Here is a 22,077-nt window from a genome sequence, read left to right as displayed (position 1 = left end):
TGATGCATGTAGCGTGTTCGGAAAATGGAATGTCACTCTGAGGGAAATTATGTAAACTACAATTCTATTGGGAAATACACGCTCCACAAGGATTTTTCTGCGAATCTGCCTCCTTTCCAAACTGGCATTAGGAAAATCTTTTGAAATATGAGAAAATGCTTCAAAGTGTCAACATGGCTTTTATGGTGGATGAAAGTTCGATAATCCTTATGCTAACAACTCTGTAGTGAATATTTGTCGAATCCGTGATGCATGTAGCTTTTTCGGAACACGGAATGTCACGATGATGAGTTCTATGTAAATTGCATGTCTATTGGGTAGCACTCGCTCCAAGAGGATTTTTCTGTGGAAACTGCATGATTTTAGAGACTGACATTAGGAGAAATCTACTAAATCAGAATAAAATTTCTATGTATAAATATGCACTGTAAGGTGGATGAAAGTTTGTTAATACACATGTTCACAACTCATTAAAGAATGTTTGTTGAATCCGTGGTGCATGTAATGTGTTCAGAACACGGAATGTCACGGTGATTGAAACTAGGTAAGTTACATACCTTTTGGGTAGAACTGGCTCCAAGAGCATTTTTCTGCCAAAACTGCCTCATTTTCAAACCTGGCATTAAAAGTAAACTGTGAAATCTGAAAAAATTCTTCAAAGTGTCATAAAGCCTTTTATGGTGGATGAAAGTGTTGTAATCCACTTGCTAACAACTCTGTAGTGAATAATTGTCGCATCCGAGATGCCTGTAGCGTGTTCGGAACACGGAAATTCACGGTGAGCGAATTCATGTAAATTACATGTCTATTGGTTTGAACCCACTCCGAGAAGTTTCTGCCATGAAATCTGCCTTATTTTTGAAACTGGCATTTCGAAAGCTCTGTGAAATCAGAGAAAAATTTCTAAGCATCTATATGCCTACTTCTGTGATGAAAGTCCTGTAATCCACATGCAAACAACACTGTAGTGTATATTTTCGAATCTTTTCTGCATGTAGCGTGTTCAAAACACGTAATTTCACAGCGGGAGACTGTATGTAATTAACATATCTATTGGGTAGAACACGCTCGAACAGTTTTTTCCTTTGAAAACTGGTGAATTTCGAAACTGCTATTAGTAAAATCCTGCAAACTAAGAGTTAATATTTCTAGGTGTAAATATGCCTTGTATGGTTGATGAAAGTTCTGTAATACACATGTACACAACTCATTAAATATGTTTGTCAAATCCGTGATGTATTTAGCGTGTTCGGAACACGGACTGTCACGGTGAGGGAAACTATGTAAATTACAAATATCTTGTTTAGAACACGCTCCAGGAGAATTTTACAGAAAAATCTGCCTCAGTTTGGAAACTGGTGTTTTGAAAATTCTGCAAAATCTGAGTAAATGCTTTAAGGTGACAATATGTCTTCAATGGGTTATTAAAGATGTGTAATTCACATGCTAAGAACTCAGAAGTGAATATTTGTTGAATCCGTGGTGCATGGACCGTTTTCGGAACACGGAATGTTTCGGTGATGGTATCTATGAAAATGAGATGTTTATTGGATAGAACATGCACCAAGAGAATTTTTCGGCAAAAACTCCCTGATTTTCGTAACTGACGTTAGGAAAACCTGTGAAATCTAAGTAAATGTTTGTAGGTGTAAATGTGCCTTGTATTGTGTTTGAAAAATCGGTAATCCACATGCTCACGCTCATTAAATAATGTTTGTCGAAGCCGTGATAAATGTAACGTTTTTAGAACACGGAATGTATCAGTGAGTGAAACTCTGAAAATAACAATTCTACTGGATAGAACTCGCTTGAATTGAATGTTTCTGCGACAATTTCATGATTTTCCAAACTGGATGTTAGGAAAAACCTGCGAAATCAGAATAACTACTTCTAGGTGTAAATATGCCTTGTATGGTGGATGAAAGTTCTGTAATACACATGTACACAACTCATTAAAAATGTTTGTCAAATCCGTGATGTATTTAGCGTGTTCGGAACACGGACTGTCACGGTGAGGGAAACTATGTAAATTACAAATCTCTTGTTTAGAACACGCTCCAGGAGAATTTTACAGAAAAATCTGCCTCAGTTTGGAAACTGGTGTTTTGAAAATTCTGCAAAACCTGAGTAAATGCTTTAAGGTGACAATATGTCTTCAATGGGTTATTAAACATGTGTAATTCACATGCAAAGAACAGAGCAGTGAATATTTTTTGAATCCGTGGTGCATTGAACGTTTTCGGAACACGGAATGTTACGGTGACCGTATCTATGAAAATGAAATATTTATTGGATAGAACATGCACCAAGAGAATTTTTCTGCAAAAACTCCCTAATTTTCGTAACTGACGTTAGGAAAACCTGTGAAATCTAAGTAAATGTTTCTAGGTGTAAATGTGCCTTGTATTGTGGTTGAAAAATCGGTAATCCACATGCTCACGGTCATTAAATAATGTTTGTCGAAGCCGTGATGAATGTAACGTTTTTAGAACACGGAATGTATCAGTGAGTGAAACTCTGAAAATAACAATTCTACTGGATAGAACTCGCTTGAATTGAATGTTTCTGCGACAATTTCATGATTTTCCAAACTGGATGTTAGTAAAAACCTGCGAAATCAGAATAACTACTTCTACGTGTAAATATGCCTTGTATGGTGGATGAAAGTTCGGTAATCCACATGCTCACACTCATTAAAGAATGTTTGTCGAATTTGAGATGCATGTAACGTCTTCGGAGTACGGAATGTCATAATGAAGGAAACAATGTAAGTTACATGTCTATTGGGTAGAACTCGCTTGAAGAGAATTTTTCTGCGAAATGTGCCTCATTTTCCAAACTGCCATTAGGAGAACCCTGTGAAATCTGAGAAAATGCTTCTAAGTGTCAATATGCCTTGAATGGTGAATGAAAGCCCGGAAATCCACATGTTAATTACAGTGTAGTAATAAATTTGTAAACCGTGATTCAAGTAGCGCTTTTGGAAAATGGAATTTCACGGTAATGAATCTATGTAAATTACAATTCTATTGAGTAGAACGAGCTAGAAGAGAATTTTTCTGCGAAAATTGCATGATTATCGAATCTGAAGTTTGGAAAATACTGCAAAACAAGAGTAAGTATTTGTAGGTTGAAATATGCCTTTATGTTGAAAGAAAGTTCGGTAATCCTCATTTTCACAACATATTAAAGAATCTTTTTCTAATCCGTGGTGCATGCACCGTGTTCAGAACGTGGAATTTCACGGTGATAGAAACAATGTAAATTACTACTGTATTGGTAGAACACGCTCCGAGAAAGTTTTTCTGCAAAAACTTCATGAATTTTGAAACTGGCGTTTGGAAAACGCTGCAAAATCTTAGAAAATACTTCTAAGAAACAATATTCAATGTATTGTGATGAAAGTTCGGTAATCCACATGCTAACAAATTTGTAGAGAATATTTGTCGAATCTTTTATGCATGTAGCATGTTCGGAACACGGAATTACACGGGCAGGGAATTTATATAAATAACATTTCTCTTGTTTAGAAATCACTCCAAGAGATTTTTCCTGAGAAATAGGCCTGATATTTGAAACTGACTTCAGGAAAACCCTGCGAACTCAGATTACTAGATTCTCGGTTTAAATCTGCCTTGGATGGTGGATGGTAGTTCGGTAATCCGCATGCTAACAAATCTGTAGTGAATATATGTCAACTCGAGATACGTGAAGCGTGTTCGGAACACAGAATATCACGGTGAGCGAATCTATGTAAAATACATGTCTCTTGGGTAGAATTCGCTCCAAGAGATATTTCTGGGAAATCTGCCTCATTTTTGAAACTGGCTTTAGACAATATCTGCAAAATCAGTGAAAATGCTTCAAAGTGTCAATTTGCCTTTTATTGTGATGCAAGATCGTAAAAACACATGCAAACAAATCTGTGGTGAATATTTGTAGAAAGCATTATGCATGTAGCCTGATGGTTTCACGGAAAATGCCGGCGATGGAATCTATGTAAATTACACGCCTATAGGTTAGAATTCGCCACAAAAATTTTTTCCTGAGAAAACGGAATTATTTTCGAAACTGGCATTAGGAAAATGCTGCAAATTCAGAATTAATGTTTCTAGTTGTACATATGCCATTTATGGTGGATGAAAGTTCTGTAATCTACATGTTCACAACTCATTTGAGAAAGTTTGTTGAATCCTTGATGCATGTAGCGTGTTCGGAATATTTAATGTCACTGTGAGTGAAACTATGTAAATTACATTTCTATTGGGAAGTACTCGCTCCACAAGAATTTTTCTGCGAATCTGCCTCCTTTCCATACTGGCATTAGGAAATTCTTTCGAAATATGAGAAAATGCTTCAAAGTGTCAACATGGCTTTTATGATGGATGAAAGTTCGGTAATCCTTATGCTAACAACTCTGTAGTGAATATTTGTCGAATCCGTGATGCATGTAGCTTTTTCGTTACACAGAATTTCACGATGAAGGGTTCTTTGCAAAGTGCATGTCTATTGGGTAGAACTCGCTCCAAGAGGATTTTTCTTTGGAAACTGCATGATTTTAGAGACTGACATTAGGAGAAATCTACTAAATCAGAATAAAATTTCTATATATAAATATGCACTGTAAGGTGGATTAAAGATCGTTAATGCACATGTTCACAACTAATTAAAGATTGTTTGTTGAATCCGTGGTGCATGTATTGTGTTCAGAACATGGAATGTCCGGTGATTGAAAGTAGGAAAGTTACATATCTTTTGGGTAGAACTGGCTCCAAGAGCATTTTTCTGCCAAATCTGCCTCATTTTCAATACTGACATTAAAACTAAGCTGTGAAATCTGAGAAAATTTTTCAAATTGACAGTAAGCCTTGTATGGTGGATGAAAGTGCTGTAATCCTCTTGCTAACTACTCTGTAGTGAATAATTGTCGCATCCGAGATGCATGTAACGTGTTCGGAACACGGAATTTCACGGTGAGTGAATCCATGTAAATTACATGTCTATTGGTTAGAACCAGCTCCAAGAGGTTTCTGCCATGTAATCTGCCTCATTTTCGAAACTGGCGTTTCGAAATCTCTGTGAAATCAGAGAAAAAGCTTCTAAGCATCAATATGCCTACTACTGTGATGAAAGTCCTGTAATCCACATGCAAACAACACTGTAGTGTATTTTTGTCGAAAATTCTCTGCATGTATCGTGTTCAAGACACGTAATTTCACAGAGGGAGACTCTATGTAATTTACATATCTATTGTGTAGAACACGCTCCAACAGATTTTTGCTTTGAAAACTGCCTGATTTTCGAAACTGTTATTAGGAGAAACCTGCGAAATCAGAGTTAATATTTCTAGGAATAAATATGCCTTGTATGTTGGATGAAACTTCTTTATTACACATGTACACAACTCATTAAAAATGTTTGTCAAATCCGTGATGTATGTAGCGTGTTCGGAACACGGAATGTCACGGTGAGGGAAAATATGTATATTAAAAATCTCTTGGTTAGAACACGCTCCAGGAGCATTTTACTGAAAAATCTGCCTCAGTTTGGAAACTGGTGTTTTGAAAATGCTGCAAAATCAGAGTAAATGCTTTAAGGTGACAATATGTCTTCAATGGGTTATTAAAGATGTGTAATTCACATGCTAAAAACTCAGCAGTGAATATTTGTTGAATCCGTGGTGCATGTACCGTTTTCGGAACACGGAATGTTACGGAGACGGTATTTTTGAAAATGAGATGTCTATTGGATAGAACATGCACCAAGAGAATTTTTCTGCAAAAACTGCCTGATTTCATAACTGACGTTAGGAAAACTTGCAAAATCTAAGTAAATGTTTCTAGGTGAAAATATGCTTTGTATTGTCGTTGAAAAATCGGTAATCCACATGCTCACGGTCATTAAATAATTTTTGTCGAAACCGTGATGAATGTAACATTTTCGGAACACGGAATGTCTCGGTGAGTGAAACTCTGAAAATAACGATTCTACTTGATAGAATTCGCTTGAATGGAATGTTTATGTGACACTTTCATGATTTTCGAAAATGGATGTTAGGAAAAACCTGCGAAATCAGAATAACTACTTCTAGGTGTAAATATGCCTTGTATGGTGGATGAAAGTTCGGTAATCCACATGCTCACACTCATTAAAGAATGATTGTCGAATTCGTGATGCATGTAATGTGTTCTGAATACGGAATGTCATAGTGAAGGAAACAATGTAAGTTACATGTCTATTGGGTAGAACTCGCTTGAAGAGAATTTTTCTGCGAAATGTGCCTCATTTTATAAACTGCCATTAGGAGATTCCCGTGAAATCTGAGAAAATGATTCTAAGTGTCAATATGCCTTGAATGGTGAATGAAAGCCCGGAAATCCACATGTTAATTACAGTGTAGTAATAAATTTGTAAACCGTGATTCAAGTAGTGCTTTTGGAAAATGGAATTTCACGGTAATGAATCTATGTACATTACAATTCTATTGAGTAGAACGAGCTAGAAGAGGATTTTTCTGTGAAAATTGCATGATTATCGAATCTGAACTTTGAAAATATCTGCAAAACAAGAGTAGTATTGGTAGGTTTAAATATGCCTTTTTGTTGCAAGAAAGTTCGGTAATCCTCATTTTCACAACATATTAAAGAATCTTTTTCTAATCCGTGGTGCATGTACCGTGTTCAGAACGTGGAATTTCACGGTGATAGAAACAATGTAAATTACTACTCTATTGGGTAGAACACTCTCTGAGAGAGTTTTTCTGCAAAAACTTCGTCATTTTTGAAACTAGCGTTTGGAAAACTCTGCAAAATCTGAGAAAATACTTCTAAAGATCAATACTCAATGTATTGTGATGAAAGTTCGGTAATCCACATGCTAACAAATTTGTAGAGGATATTTGTCGAATCATTATGCATGTAGCATGTTCGGAACACGGAATTTCACGGGCAGGGAATTTATGTAAATTACATTTCTCTTGATTAGAAATCACTCCAAGAGTTTTTTCCTGAGAAATAGGCCTGATATTTGAAACTGACTTTAGGAAAACCCTGCAAACTCAGATTACTAGATTCTCGGTTTAAATCTGCCTTGGATGGTGGATGGTAGTTCGGTAATCCGCATGCTAAAAACTCTGTAGTGAATATTTGTCGAATCCAAGATATGTGAAGCGTGTTCGGAACACAGAATATCACGGTGAGCGAATCTATGTAAAATACATGTCTCTTGGGTAGAATTCGCTCCAAGAGTTTTTTCTGGGAAATCTGCCTCATTTTTGAAACTGGCTTTAGAAAATGTCTGCAAAATCAGTGAAAATGCTTCAAAGTGTCAATATGCCTTGTATTGTGATGCAAGATCGTAAAAACACATGCAAACAAATCTGTGGTGAATATTTGTAGAAAGCATTATGCATGTAGCCTGATGGTTTCACGGAAAATGCCGGCGATGGAATCTATGTAAATTACACACCTATTGGTAAGAATTTGCTCCAAAAATTTTTTCCCGAGAAAACGGCCTGATTTTCGAAACTGGCATTAGGAAAATGCTGCACATTCAGAGTTAATGTTTCTAGTAGTATATATGCCATTTATGGTGGATGAAAGTTCTGTAATCTACATGTTCACAACTCATTAGAGAAAGTTTGTTGAAACCTTGATGCATGTAGCGTGTCCGGAAAATGGAATGTCACTGTGAGGGAAACTATGTAAATTACAACTCTATTGGGAAGTACTCGCTCCACAAGAATTTTTCTGCGAATCTGCCTCCTTTCCAAACTGGCATTAGGAAAATCTTTCAAAATATGAGAAAATGCTTCAAAGTGTCAACATGGCTTTTATGATGGATGAAAGTTCGGTAATCCTTATGCTAACAACTCTGTAGTGAATATTGGTCGAATCCGTGATGCATGTAGCTTTTTAGTTATACAGAATTTCACGATGAAGGGTTCTTTGCAAAGTGCATGTCTATTGGGTAGAACTCGCTACAATAAGATTTTTCTTTGGAAACTGCATGATTTTAGAGACTGACATTAGGAGAAATCTACTAAATCAGAATAACATTTCTATATAAAAATATGCACTGTAAGGTGGATTAAAGTTCATTAATACACATGTTCACAACTCATTAAAGATTGTTTGTTGAATCCGTGGTGCATGTATTGTGTTCAGAACATGGAATGTCCGGTGATTGAAAGTAGGTAAGTTACATATCTTTTGGGTAGAACTGGCTCCAAGAGCATTTTTCTGCCAAATCTGCCTCATTTTCAAAACTGGCATTAAAACTAACCTGTGAAATCTGAGAAAATTCTTCAAAGTGTCAGTAAGCATTGTATGGTGGATGAAAGTGCAGTAATCCACTTGCTAACAACTATGAAGTGAATAATTGTCGCATCAGAGATGTATGTAGCGTGTTCGGAAAACGGAATTTCACGGTGAGCGAATCCATGTAAATTACATGTCTATTGATTAGAACCCGCTCCAAGAGGTTTCTGCCATGTAATCTGCCTCATTTTCATAACTGGAGTTTTGAAAGCTCTGTGAAATCAGAGAAAAATCTTCTAAGCATCAATATGCCTACTACTGTGATGAAAGTCCTGTAATCCACATGCAAACAACAATTTAGTGTATTTTTGTCGAAAATTCTCTGCATGTATCGTGTTCAAGACAGGTAATTTCACAGCGGGAGACTCTATGTAATTTACATATCTATTGGGTAGAACACGCTCCGTTTTTTCCTTTGAAAACTGCCTGATTTTCGAACAGCTATTAGGAAAAAGCTGCAAACTCAGAGTTAATGTTTCTAGGTGTAAATATGCCTTGCATGGTGGATGAAAGTTCTGTAATACACATGTACACAACTCATTAAAATGTTTGTCATTCCGTGATGTATGTAGCGTGTTCGAAACACGGACTGTCACGGTGAGGGAAACTATGTAAATTAGAAATCTCTTGGTTAGAACACGCTCCAGGAGAATTTTACTGAAAAATCTGCCTCAGTTTGGAAACTGGTGTTTTGAAAATGCTGTAAAATCTGAGTAAATGTTTTAAGGTGACAATATGCCTTCAATGGGTTATTAAAGATGTGTAATTCACATGCTAAAAATTCAGCAGTGAATATTTGTTGAATCCGTTGTGCATGTACCATTTTCGGAACACGGAATATTACGGTGACGGTATCTATGAAAACGAGATATCTATTGGATAGAACATGCACCAAGAGAATTTTTCTGCAAAAACTGCCTGATTTTGGTAACTGACGTTAGGAAAACCTGCGAAATCTAAGTAAATGTTTCTAGGTGTAAATATGCCTTGTATGGTGGATGAAAGTTCGGTAATCTACATGCTCACACTCATTAAAGAATGTTTGTCCAATTCGTGATGCATGTGATGTGTTCGGAATACGGAATGTCATAGTGAAGGAAACAATGTACTTTACATATCTATTGGGTAGAAATCGCTTGAAGAGTATTTTTCTGTGAAGTGTGCCTCATTTTCAAAACTGCCATTAAGAGAACCCTGTGAAATCTGAGAAAATGCTTCTAAGTGTCAATATGCCTTGAATGGTAAATGAAAGTCCGGTAATCCACATGTTAATAAGAGTGTAGTAATTATTTTGTAAACCGTGATTCAAGTAGTGCTTTTGGAAAATGGAATTTCACGGTAATGAAACTATGTAAATTACAATTCTATGGAGTAGAACGAGCTAGAAGAGTATTTTTCTGTGAAAATTGCATGGTTATCGAATCTGAAGTTTGGAAAAAGGTGCAAAAGGACAGTAAATATTTGTAGGTGTAAATGTGCCTTTATGTTGCAAGAAAGTTCGGTAATCCACATTTTCACAACATATTAAAGAATCTTTTTCTAATCCGTGGTGCATGTACAGTGTTCAGAACGTGGAATTTCACGGTGATTGAAACAATGTAAATTACTTCTCTATTGGGTAGAACTCGCTCCGAGAGTGTTTTTCTGCGAAAACTTCGTCATTTTTGAAACTGGCGTTTGGAAAACGCTGCAAACTCTGAGAAAATACTTCTAAGAATCAATATTCAATGTATTGTGATGAAAGTTCGGTAATCCAAATCCTAACAAATTTGTAGTGAATATTTGTCGAATCCTTTATGCATGTAGCATGTTCGGAACACGGAATTTCACGGGAAGGGAATTTATGTAAATTACAATTCCCTTGGTTAGAAATCACTCCAAGAGTTTTTTACTGAGAAATAGGCCAGATTTTTGAAACTGACGTTAGGAAAACACTGCAAAAACAGGTTACTAGATTCTCGGTGTAAATCTGCCTTGTATGGTGGATGAAAGATCGGTAATCCTTATGCTAACATCTCTGTAGTGAATATTTGTCGAATCCTTGATGCATGTAGCTTTTTCGGAACACGGAATTTCACAATGACGGGTTCTATGTAAATTGCATGTCTATTGGGTAGAACTCGCTCCAAGAGGATTTTCCTGTGGAAACTGCATGATTTTAGAGACTGACATTAGGAGAAAACTACTAAATCAGAATAAAATTTCTATGTATAAATATGCACTGTAAGGTGGATGAAAGTTCATTAATACACATGTTCACAACTCATTAAAGAATGTTTGTTGAATCCGTGGTGCATGTAACGTGTTCAGAACACGGAATGTCACGGTGATTGAAACTAGGTAAGTTACATATCTTTTGGGTAGAACTGGCTCCAAGAGCATTTTTCTGCCAAATCTGCCTCATTTTCAAAACTGGCATTAAAACTAACCTGTGAAATCGGAGAAAATTCTTCAGAGTGTCAGTAAGCCTTGTATGGTGGATGAAAGTGCTGTAATCCACTTGCTAACAACTCTGTAGTGAATATTTGTCGCATTCGAGATGCCTGTAGCGTGTTCGGAACACGGAATTTAACGGTGAGCGAATCCATGTAAATTACATGTCTATTGGTTAGAACCCGCTCCAAGAGGTTTCTGCCGTGAAATCTGCCTCATTTTGGAAACTGGCGTTTCGAAAGCTCTGTGAAATCAGAGAAAAAGCTTCTAAGCAACAATACGCCTACTACTGTGATGAAAGAGCTTTAATCAACATGCAAACAAAAATGTAGTGTATTTTTGTCGAAAATTCTCTGCATGTAACGTGTTCGAAACACGTAATTTCACAGCGGGAGCCTCTTTGTAATTTACATATCTATTGGGTAGAACACGCTCCGTTTTTTCCTTTGAAAACTGCCTGATTTTCGAAACTGCTATTAGGAAAAAGCTGCGAACTCAGAGTTAATGTTTCTAGGTGTAAATATGCCTTTTATGGTGGATGAAAGTTCTGTAATACACATGTACACAACTCATTAAAAATGTTTGTCAAATCCGTGATGTATGTAGCGTGTTCGAAACACGGACTGTCACGGTGAGGGAACCTATGTGAATTACAAATCTCTTGGTTAGATCACGCTCCAGGAGCATTTTACTGAAAAATCTGCCTCAGTTTGGAAACTGGTGTTTTGAAAATGCTGCAAAATCTGAGTAAATACTTTAAGGTGACAATATGCCTTCAATGGGTTATTAAAGATGTGTAATTCACATGCGAAGAATTCAGCAGTGAATATTTGTTGAATCCGTGGTGCATGTACCGTTTTCGGAACACGGAATGTTACGGTGACGGTATCTATGAAAATGAGATGTCTACTGGATAGAACATGCACCAAGAGAATTTTTCTGCGAAAACTGCATGATTTTGGTAACTGACATTAGGAAAACCTGCGAAATCTAAGTAAATGTTTCTAGGTGTAAATATGCCTTGTATTGTGGTTGAAAAATCGGTAATCCACATGCTCACGCTCATTAAATAATGTTTGTCGAAGCCGTGATGAATGTAACGTTTTCGGAACACGGAATGTCTCGGTGAGTGAAACTCTGAAAATAACAATTCTGCTGGATAGAACTCGCTTGAATTGAATGTTTCTGCGACAATTTCATGATTTTCAAAACTGGATGTTAGGAAAAACCTGCGAAATCAGAATAACTACTTCTAGGTGTAAATATGCCTTGTATGGTGGATGAAAGTTCGGTAATCCACATGCTCACACTCATTAAAGAATGTTTGTCCAATTCGTGATGCATGTGATGTGTTCGGAATACGGAATGTCATAGTGAAGGAAACAATGTACGTTACATATCTATTGGGTAGAAATCGCTTGAAGAGTATTTTTCTGTGAAATGTGCCTCATTTTCAAAACTGCCATTAAGAGAACCCTGTGAAATCTGAGAAAATGCTTCTAAGTGTCAATATGCCTTGAATGGTGAATGAAAGTCCAGTAATCCACATGTTAATAATAGTGTAGTAATTATTTTTTAAACCGTGATTCATGTAACGCTTTTGGAAACGGAATTTCACGGTAATGAAACTATGTAAATTACAATTCTATTGAGTAGAACACGCTTGAAGACAATTTTTCTGCGAAATGTGCCTCATTTTCAAAACTGCCATTAGGAGAACAGTGTGAAATCTGAGAAAATGCTTCTAAGCGTCAATATGCCTTGAATGGTGAATGAAAGTCCGGTAATCCACATGTTAATAACAGTGTAGTAATTATTTTGTAAACCGTGATTCAAGTAGTGCTTTTGGAAAATGGAATTTCACGGTAATGAAACTATGTAAATTACAATTCTATTGAGTAGAACGAGCTAGAAGAGAATTTTTCTGTGAAAATTGCATGGTTATCGAATCTGAAGTTTGGAAAAAGGTGCAAAAGGAGAGTAAATATTTGTAGGTGTAAATGTGCCTTTATGTTGCAGGAAAGTTCGGTAATCCACATTTTCACAACATATTAAAGAATCTTTTTCTAATCCGTGGTGCATGTACAGTGTTCAGAACGTGGAATTTCACGGTGATTGAAACAATGTAAATTACTTCTCTATTGGGTAGAACTCGCTCCGAGAGTGTTTTTCTGCGAAAACTTCGTCATTTTTGAAACTGGCGTTTGGAAAACGCTGCAAACTCTGAGAAAATACTTCTAAGAATCAATATTCAATGTATTGTGATGAAAGTTCGGTAATCCAAATGCTAACAAATTTGTAGTGTATATTTGTTGAATCCTTTATGCATGTAGCATGTTCGGAACACGGAATTTCACGGGAAGGGAATTTATGTAAATTACAATTCCCTTGGTTAGAAATCACTCCAAGAGTTTTTTACTGAGAAATAGGCCAGATTTTTGAAACTGACGTTAGGAAAACACTGCAAAAACAGGTTACTAGATTCTCGGTGTAAATCTGCCTTGTATGGTGGATGAAAGATCGGTAATCCTTATGCTAACATCTCTGTAGTGAATATTTGTCGAATCCTTGATGCATGTAGCTTTTTCGGAACACGGAATTTCACAATGACGGGTTCTATGTAAATTGCATGTCTATTGGGTAGAACTCGCTCCAAGAGGATTTTCCTGTGGAAACTGCATGATTTTAGAGACTGACATTAGGAGAAAACTACTAAATCAGAATAAAATTTCTATGTATAATTATGCACTGTAAGGTGGATGAAAGTTCGTTAATACACATGTTCACAACTCATTACAGAATGTTTGTTGAATCCGTGGTGCATGTAACGTGTTCAGAACACGGAATGTCATGGTGATTGAAACTAGGTAAGTTACATATCTTTTGGGTAGAACTGGCTCCAAGAGCATTTTTCTGCCAAATCTGCCTCATTTTCAAAACTGGCATTAAAACTAACCTGTGAAATCGGAGAAAATTATTCAAAGTGTCAGTAAGCCTTGTATGGTGGATGAAAGTGCTGTAATCCACTTGCTAACAACTCTGTAGTGAATATTTGTCGCATTCGAGATGCCTGTAGCGTGTTCGGAACACGGAATTTAACGGTGAGCGAATCCATGTAAATTACATGTCTATTGGTTAGAACCCGCTCCAAGAGGTTTCTGCCGTGAAATCTGCCTCATTTTGGAAACTGGCGTTTCGAAAGCTCTGTGAAATCAGAGAAAAAGCTTCTAAGCAACAATACGCCTACTACTGTGATGAAAGACCTTTAATCAACATGCAAACAAAAATGTAGTGTATTTTTGTCGAAAATTCTCTGCATGTAACGTGTTCGAAACACGTAATTTCACAGCGTGAGCCTCTTTGTAATTTACATATCTATTGGGTAGAACACGCTCCGTTTTTTCCTTTGAAAACTGCCTGATTTTCAAAACTGCTATTAGGAAAAAGCTGCGAACTCAGAGTTAATGTTTCTAGGTGTAAATATGCCTTTTATGGTGGATGAAAGTTCTGTAATACACATGTACACAACTCATTAAAAATGTTGGTCAAATCCGTGATGTATGTAGCGTCTTCGAAACACGGACTGTCACGGTGAGGGAAACTATGTGAATTACAAATCTCTTGGTTAGATCACGCTCCAGGAGCATTTAACTGAAAAATCTGCCTCAGTTTGGAAACTGGTGTTTTGAAAATGCTGCAAAATCTGAGTAAATGCTTTAAGGTGACAATATGCCTTCAATGGGTTATTAAAGATGTGTAATTCACATGCGAAGAATTCAGCAGTGAATATTTGTTGAATCCGTGGTGCATGTACCGTTTTCGGAACACGGAATGTTACGGTGACCGTATCTATGAAAATGAGATGTCTACTGGATATAACATGCACCAAGAGAATTTTTCTGCGAAAACTGCATGATTTTGGTAACTGACATTAGGAAAACCTGCGAAATCTAAGTAAATGTTTCTAGGTGTAAATATGCCTTGTATTGTGGTTGAAAAATCGGTAATCCACATGCTCACGCTCATTAAATAATGTTTGTCGAAGCCGTGATGAATGTAACGTTTTCGGAACACGGAATGTCTCGGTGAGTGAAACTCTGAAAATAACAATTCTGCTGGATAGAACTCGCTTGAATTGAATGTTTCTGCGACAATTTCATGATTTTCAAAACTGGATGTTAGGAAAAACCTGCGAAATCAGAATAACTACTTCTAGGTGTAAATATGCCTTGTATGGTGGATGAAAGTTCGGTAATCCACATGCTCACACTCATTAAAGAATGTTTGTCCAATTCGTGATGCATGTGATGTGTTCGGAATACGGAATGTCATAGTGAAGGAAACAATGTACGTTACATATCTATTGGGTAGAAATCGCTTGAAGAGTATTTTTCTGTGAAATGTGCCTCATTTTCAAAACTGCCATTAAGAGAACCCTGTGAAATCTGAGAAAATGCTTCTAAGTGTCAATATGCCTTGAATGGTGAATGAAAGTCCAGTAATCCACATGTTAATAATAGTGTAGTAATTATTTTTTAAACCGTGATTCATGTAACGCTTTTGGAAACGGAATTTCACGGTAATGAAACTATGTAAATTACAATTCTATTGAGTAGAACACGCTTGAAGACAATTTTTCTGCGAAATGTGCCTCATTTTCAAAACTGCCATTAGGAGAACAGTGTGAAATCTGAGAAAATGCTTCTAAGCGTCAATATGCCTTGAATGGTGAATGAAAGTCCGGTAATCCACATGTTAATAACAGTGTAGTAATTATTTTGTAAACCGTGATTCAAGTAGTGCTTTTGGAAAATGGAATTTCACGGTAATGAAACTATGTAAATTACAATTCTATTGAGTAGAACGAGCTAGAAGAGAATTTTTCTGTGAAAATTGCATGGTTATCGAATCTGAAGTTTGGAAAAAGGTGCAAAAGGAGAGTAAATATTTGTAGGTGTAAATGTGCCTTTATGTTGCAGGAAAGTTCGGTAATCCACATTTTCACAACATATTAAAGAATCTTTTTCTAATCCGTGGTGCATGTACAGTGTTTAGAACGTGGAATTTCACGGTGATTGAAACAATGTAAATTACTTCTCTATTGGGTAGAACTCGCTCCGAGAGTGTTTTTCTGTGAAAACTTCGTCATTTTTGAAACTGGCGATGGAAAACGCTGCAAAATCTGAGAAAATACTTCTAAGAATCAATATTCAATGTATTGTGATGAAAGTTCGGTAATCCACATGCTAACAAATTTGTAGTGAATATTTGTCGAATCCTTTATGCATGTAGCATGTTCGGAACACGGAATTTCACGGGCAGGGAATTTATGTAAATTACAATTCCCTTGGTTAGAAATCACTCCAAGAGTTTTTTACTGAGAAATAGGCCAGATTTTTGAAACTGACGTTAGGAAAACACTGCAAAAACAGATTACTAGATTCTCGGTGTAAATCTGCCTTGTATGGTGGATGAAAGATCGGTAATCCTTATGCTAACATCTCTGTAGTGAATATTTGTCGAATCCTTGATGCATGTAGCTTTTTCGGAACACGGAATTTCACAATGACGGGTTCTATGTAAATTGCATGTCTATTGGGTAGAACTCGCTCCAAGAGGATTTTCCTGTGGAAACTGCATGATTTTAGAGACTGACATTAGGAGAAAACTACTAAATAAGAATAAAATTTCTATGTATAAATATGCACTGTAAGGTGGATGAAAGTTCATTAATACACATGTTCCCAACTCATTAAAGAATGTTTGCTGAATCCGTGGTGCATGTAACGTGTTCAGAACACGGAATGTCACGGTGATTGAAACTAGGTAAGTTACATATCTTTTGGGTAGAACTGGCTCCCAGAGCATTTTTCTGCCAAATCTGCCTCATTTTCCAAACTGGCATTAAAACTAACCTGTGAAATCTGAGAAAATTATTCAAAGTGTCAGTAAGCCTTGTATGGTGGATGAAAGTGCTGTAATCCACTTGCTAACAACTCTGTAGTGAATATTTGTCGCATTCGAGATGCCTGTAGCGTGTTCGGAACACGGAATTTAACGGTGAGCGAATCCATGTAAATTACAGGTCTATTGGTTAGAACCCGCTTCAAGAGGTTTCTGCCGTGAAATCTCCCTCATTTTGGAAACTGGCATTTCGAAAGCTCTGTGAAATCAGAGAAAAAGCTTCTAAGCAACATTACGCCTACTACTGTGATGAAAGACCTGTAATCAACATGCAAACAACAATTTAGTGTATTTTTGTCAAAAATTCTCTGCATGTAGCGTGTTCGAAACACGTAATTTCACAGCGGGAGCCTCTTTGTAATTTACGTATCTATTGGGTAGAACACGCTCCGTTTTTTCCTTTGAAAACTGCCTGATTTTCGAAACTGCTATTAGGAAAAAGCTGCGAACTCAGAGTTAATGTTTCTAGGTGTAAATATGCCTTTTATGGTGGATGAAAGTTCTGTAATACACATGTACACAACTCATTAAAAATGTTTGTCAAATCCGTGATGTATGTAGCGTGTTCGAAACACGGACTGTCACGGTGAGGGAAACTATGTGAATTACAAATCTCTTGGTTAGAACACGCTCCAGGAGCATTTTACTGAAAAATCTGCCTCAGTTTGGAAACTGGTGTTTGGAAAATGCTGCAAAATCTGAGTAAATGCTTTAAGGTGACAATATGCCTTCAATGGGTTATTAAAGATGTGTAATTCACATGCGAAGAATTCAGCAGTGAATATTTGTTGAATCCGTGGTGCATGTACCGTTTTCGGAACACGGAATGTTACGGTGACGGTATCTATGAAAATGAGATGTCTATTGGATAGAACATGCACCAAGAGAATTTTTCTGCGAAAACTGCATGATTTTGTTAATTGACATTAGGAAAACCTGCAAAATCTAAGTATATGTTTCTAGGTGTAAATATGCCTTGTATTGTGGTTGAAAAATCGGTAATCCACATGCTCACGCTCATTAAATAATGTTTGTCAAAGCCGTGATGAATGTAACGTTTTCGGAACACGGAATGTCTCGGTGAGTGAAACTCTGAAAATAACAATTCTGCTGGATAGAACTCGCTTGAATTGAATGTTTCTGCGACAATTTCATGATTTTCAAAACTGGATGTTAGGAAAAACCTGCGAAATCAGAATAACTACTTCTAGGTGTAAATATGCCTTGTATGGTGGATGAAAGTTCGGTAATCCACATGCTCACACTCATTAAAGAATGTTTGTCCAATTCGTGATGCATGTGATGTGTTCGGAATACGGAATGTCATAGTGAAGGAAACAATGTACGTTACATATCTATTGGGTAGAAATCGCTTGAAGAGTATTTTTCTGTGAAATGTGCCTCATTTTCAAAACTGCCATTAAGAGAACCCTGTGAAATCTGAGAAAATGCTTCTAAGTGTCAATATGCCTTGAATGGTGAATGAAAGTCCAGTAATCCACATGTTAATAATAGTGTAGTAATTATTTTTTAAACCGTGATTCATGTAACGCTTTTGGAAACGGAATTTCACGGTAATGAAACTATGTAAATTACAATTCTTTTGAGTAGAACACGCTTGAAGACAATTTTTCTGCGAAATGTGCCTCATTTTCAAAACTGCCATTAGGAGAACAGTGTGAAATCTGAGAAAATGCTTCTAAGTGTCAATATGCCTTGAATGGTGAATGAAAGTCCGGTAATCCACATGTTAATAAGAGTGTAGTAATTATTTTGTAAACCGTGATTCAAGTAGTGCTTTTGGAAAATGGAATTTCACGGTAATGAAACTATGTAAATTACAATTCTATTGAGTAGAACGAGCTAGAAGAGAATTTTTCTGTGAAAATTGCATGGTTATCGAATCTGAAGTTTGGAAAAAGGTGCAAAAGGAGAGTAAATATTTGTAGGTGTAAATGTGCCTTTATGTTGCAAGAAAGTTCGGTAATCCACATTTTCACAACATATTAAAGAATCTTTTTCTAATCCGTGGTGCATGTACAGTGTTCAGAACGTGGAATTTCACGGTGATTGAAACAATGTAAATTACTTCTCTATTGGGTAGAACTCGCTCCGAGAGTGTTTTTCTGCGAAAACTTCGTCATTTTTGAAACTGGCGTTTGGAAAACGCTGCAAAATCTGAGAAAATACTTCTAAGAATCAATATTCAATGTATTGTGATGAAAGTTCGGTAATCCACATGCTAACAAATTTGTAGTGAATATTTGTCGAATCCTTTATGCATGTAGCATGTTCGGAACACGGAATTTCTCGGGCAGGGAATTTAGGTAAATTACAATTCCCTTGGTTAGAAATCACTCCAAGAGTTTTTTACTGAGAAATAGGCCAGATTTTTGAAACTGACGTTAGGAAAACACTGCAAAAACAGATTACTAGATTCTCGGTGTAAATCTGCCTTGTATGGTGGATGAAAGATCAGTAATCCTTATGCTAACATCTCTGAAGTGAATATTTGTCGAATCCTTGATGCATGTAGCTTTTTCGGAACACGGAATTTCACAATGACGGGTTCTATGTAAATTGCATTTCTATTGGGTAGAACTCGCTCCAAGAGGAATTTACTGTGGAAACTGCATGATTTTAGAGACTGACATTAGGAAAAAACTACTAAATCAGAATAAAATTTCTATGTATAAATATGCACTGTAAGGTGGATGAAAGTTCGTTAATACACATGTTCACAACTCATTAAAGAATGTTTGTTGAATCCGTGGTGCATGTAACATGTTCAGAACACGGAATGTCACGGTGATTGAAACTAGGTAAGTTACATATCTTTTGGGTAGAACTGGCTCCAAGAGCATTTTTCTGCCAAATCTGCCTCATTTTCAAACCTGGCATTAAAACTAAACTGTGAAATCTGAGAAAATTCTTCAAAGTGTCAGTAAGCCTTGTATGGTGGATGAAAGTGCTGTAATCCACTTGCTAACAACTCTGTAGTGAATATTTGTCGCATCCGAGATGCCTGTAGCGTGTTCGGAACACGGAATTTAACGGTGAGCGAATCCATGTAAATTACAGGTCTATTGGTTAGAACCCGCTCCAAGAGATTTCTGCCGTGAAATCTGCCTCATTTTGGAATCTGGCGTTTCGAAAGCTCTGTGAAATCAGAGAAAAATTTTCTAAGCAACAATACGCCTACTACTGTGATGAAAGACCTGTAATCCACAAGCAAACAACAATGTAGTGTATTTTTGTCGAAAATTCTCTGCATGTAGCGTGTTCGAAACACGTAATTTCACAGCGGGAGCCTCTTTGTAATTTACATATCTATTGGGTAGAACACGCTCCGTTTTTTCCTTTGAAAACTGCCTGATTTTCGAAACTGCTATTAGGAAAAAGCTGCGAACTCAGAGTTAATGTTTCTAGGTGTAAATATGCCTTTTATGGTGGATGAAAGTTCTGTAATACACATGTACACAACTCATTAAAAATGTTTGTCAAACCGTGATGTATGTAGCGTGTTTGAAACACGGACTGTCACGGTGAGGGAAACTATGTGAATTACAAATCTCTTGGTTAGAACACGCTCCAGGAGCATTTTACTGAAAAATCTGCCTCAGTTTGGAAACTGGTGTTTTGAAAATGCTGCAAAATCTGAGTAAATGCTTTAAGGTGACAATATGCCTTCAATGGGTTATTAAAGATGTGTAATTCACATGCGAAGAATTCAGCAGTGAATATTTGTTGAATCCGTGGTGCATGTACCGTTTTCAGAACACGGAATGTTACGGTGACGGTATCTATGAAAATGAGATGTCTATTGGATAGAACATGCACCAAGAGAATTTTTCTGCGAAAACTGCATGATTTTGGTAACTGACATTAGGAAAACCTGCAAAATCTAAGTAAATGTTTCTAGGTGTAAATATGCCTTGTATTGTGGTTGAAAAATCGGTAATCCACATGCTCACGCTCATTAAATAATGTTTGTCGAAGCCGTGATGAATGTAACGTTTTCGGAACACGGAATGTCTCGGTGAGTGAAACTCTGAAAATAACAATTCTGCTGGATAGAACTCGCTTGAATTGAATGTTTATGCGACAATTTCATAATTTTCAAAACTGGATGTTAGGAAAAACCTGCGAAATCAGAATAACTACTTCTAGGTGTAAATATGCCTTGTATGGTGGATGAAAGTTCGGTAATCCACATGCTCACACTCATTAAAGAATGTTTGTCCAATTCGTGATGCATGTGATGTGTTCGGAATACGGAATGTCATAGTGAAGGAAACAATGTACGTTACATATCTATTGGGTAGAAATCGCTTGAAGAGAATTTTTCTGTGAAATGTGCCTCATTTTCAAAACTGCCATTAAGAGAGCCCTGTGAAACCTGAGAAAATGCTTCTAAGTGTCAATATGCCTTGAATGGTGAATGAAAGTCCAGTAATCCACATGTTAATAATAGTGTAGTAATTGTTTTTAAACCGTGATTCATGTAACGCTTTTGGAAACGGAATTTCACGGTAATGAAACTATGTAAATTACAATTCTTTTGAGTAGAACACGCTTGAAGACAATTTTTCTGCGAAATGTGCCTCATTTTCAAAACTGCCATTAGGAGAACAGTGTGAAATCTGAGAAAATGCTTCTAAGTGTCAATATGCCTTGAATGGTGAATGAAAGTCCGGTAATCCACATGTTAATAAGAGTGTAGTAATTATTTTGTAAACCGTGATTCAAGTAGTGCTTTTGGAAAATGGAATTTCACGGTAATGAAACTATGTAACTTACAATTCTATTGAGTAGAACGAGCTAGAAGAGAATTTTTCTGTGAAAATTGCATGGTTATCGAATCTGAAGTTTGGAAAAAGGTGCAAAAGGAGAGTAAATATTTGTAGGTGTAAATATGCCTTTATGTTGCAAGAAAGTTCGGTAATCCACATTTTCACAACATATTAAAGAATCTTTTTCTAATCCGTGGTGCATGTACAGTGTTCAGAACGTGGAATTTCACGGTGATTGAAACAATGTAAATTACTTCTCTATTGGGTAGAACTCGCTCCGAGAGTGTTTTTCTGCGAAAACTTCGTCATTTTTGAAACTGGCGTTTGGAAAACGCTGCAAAATCTGAGAAAATACTTCTAAGAATCAATATTCAATGTATTGTGATGAAAGTTCGGTAATCCACATGCTAACAAATTTGTAGTGAATATTTGTCGAATCCTTTATGCATGTAGCATGTTCGGAACACGGAATTTCACGGGCAGGGAATTTATGTAAATTACAATTCCCTTGGTTAGAAATCACTCCAAGAGTTTTTTACTGAGAAATAGGCCAGATTTTTGAAACTGAC

This window comes from Camelus bactrianus, chromosome 3 (genome assembly GCF_048773025.1).
Source record: "Camelus bactrianus isolate YW-2024 breed Bactrian camel chromosome 3, ASM4877302v1, whole genome shotgun sequence".
NCBI classification, from domain to species: domain Eukaryota; kingdom Metazoa; phylum Chordata; class Mammalia; order Artiodactyla; family Camelidae; genus Camelus; species Camelus bactrianus.
Note: the sequence above shows the minus strand (reverse complement) of the source record.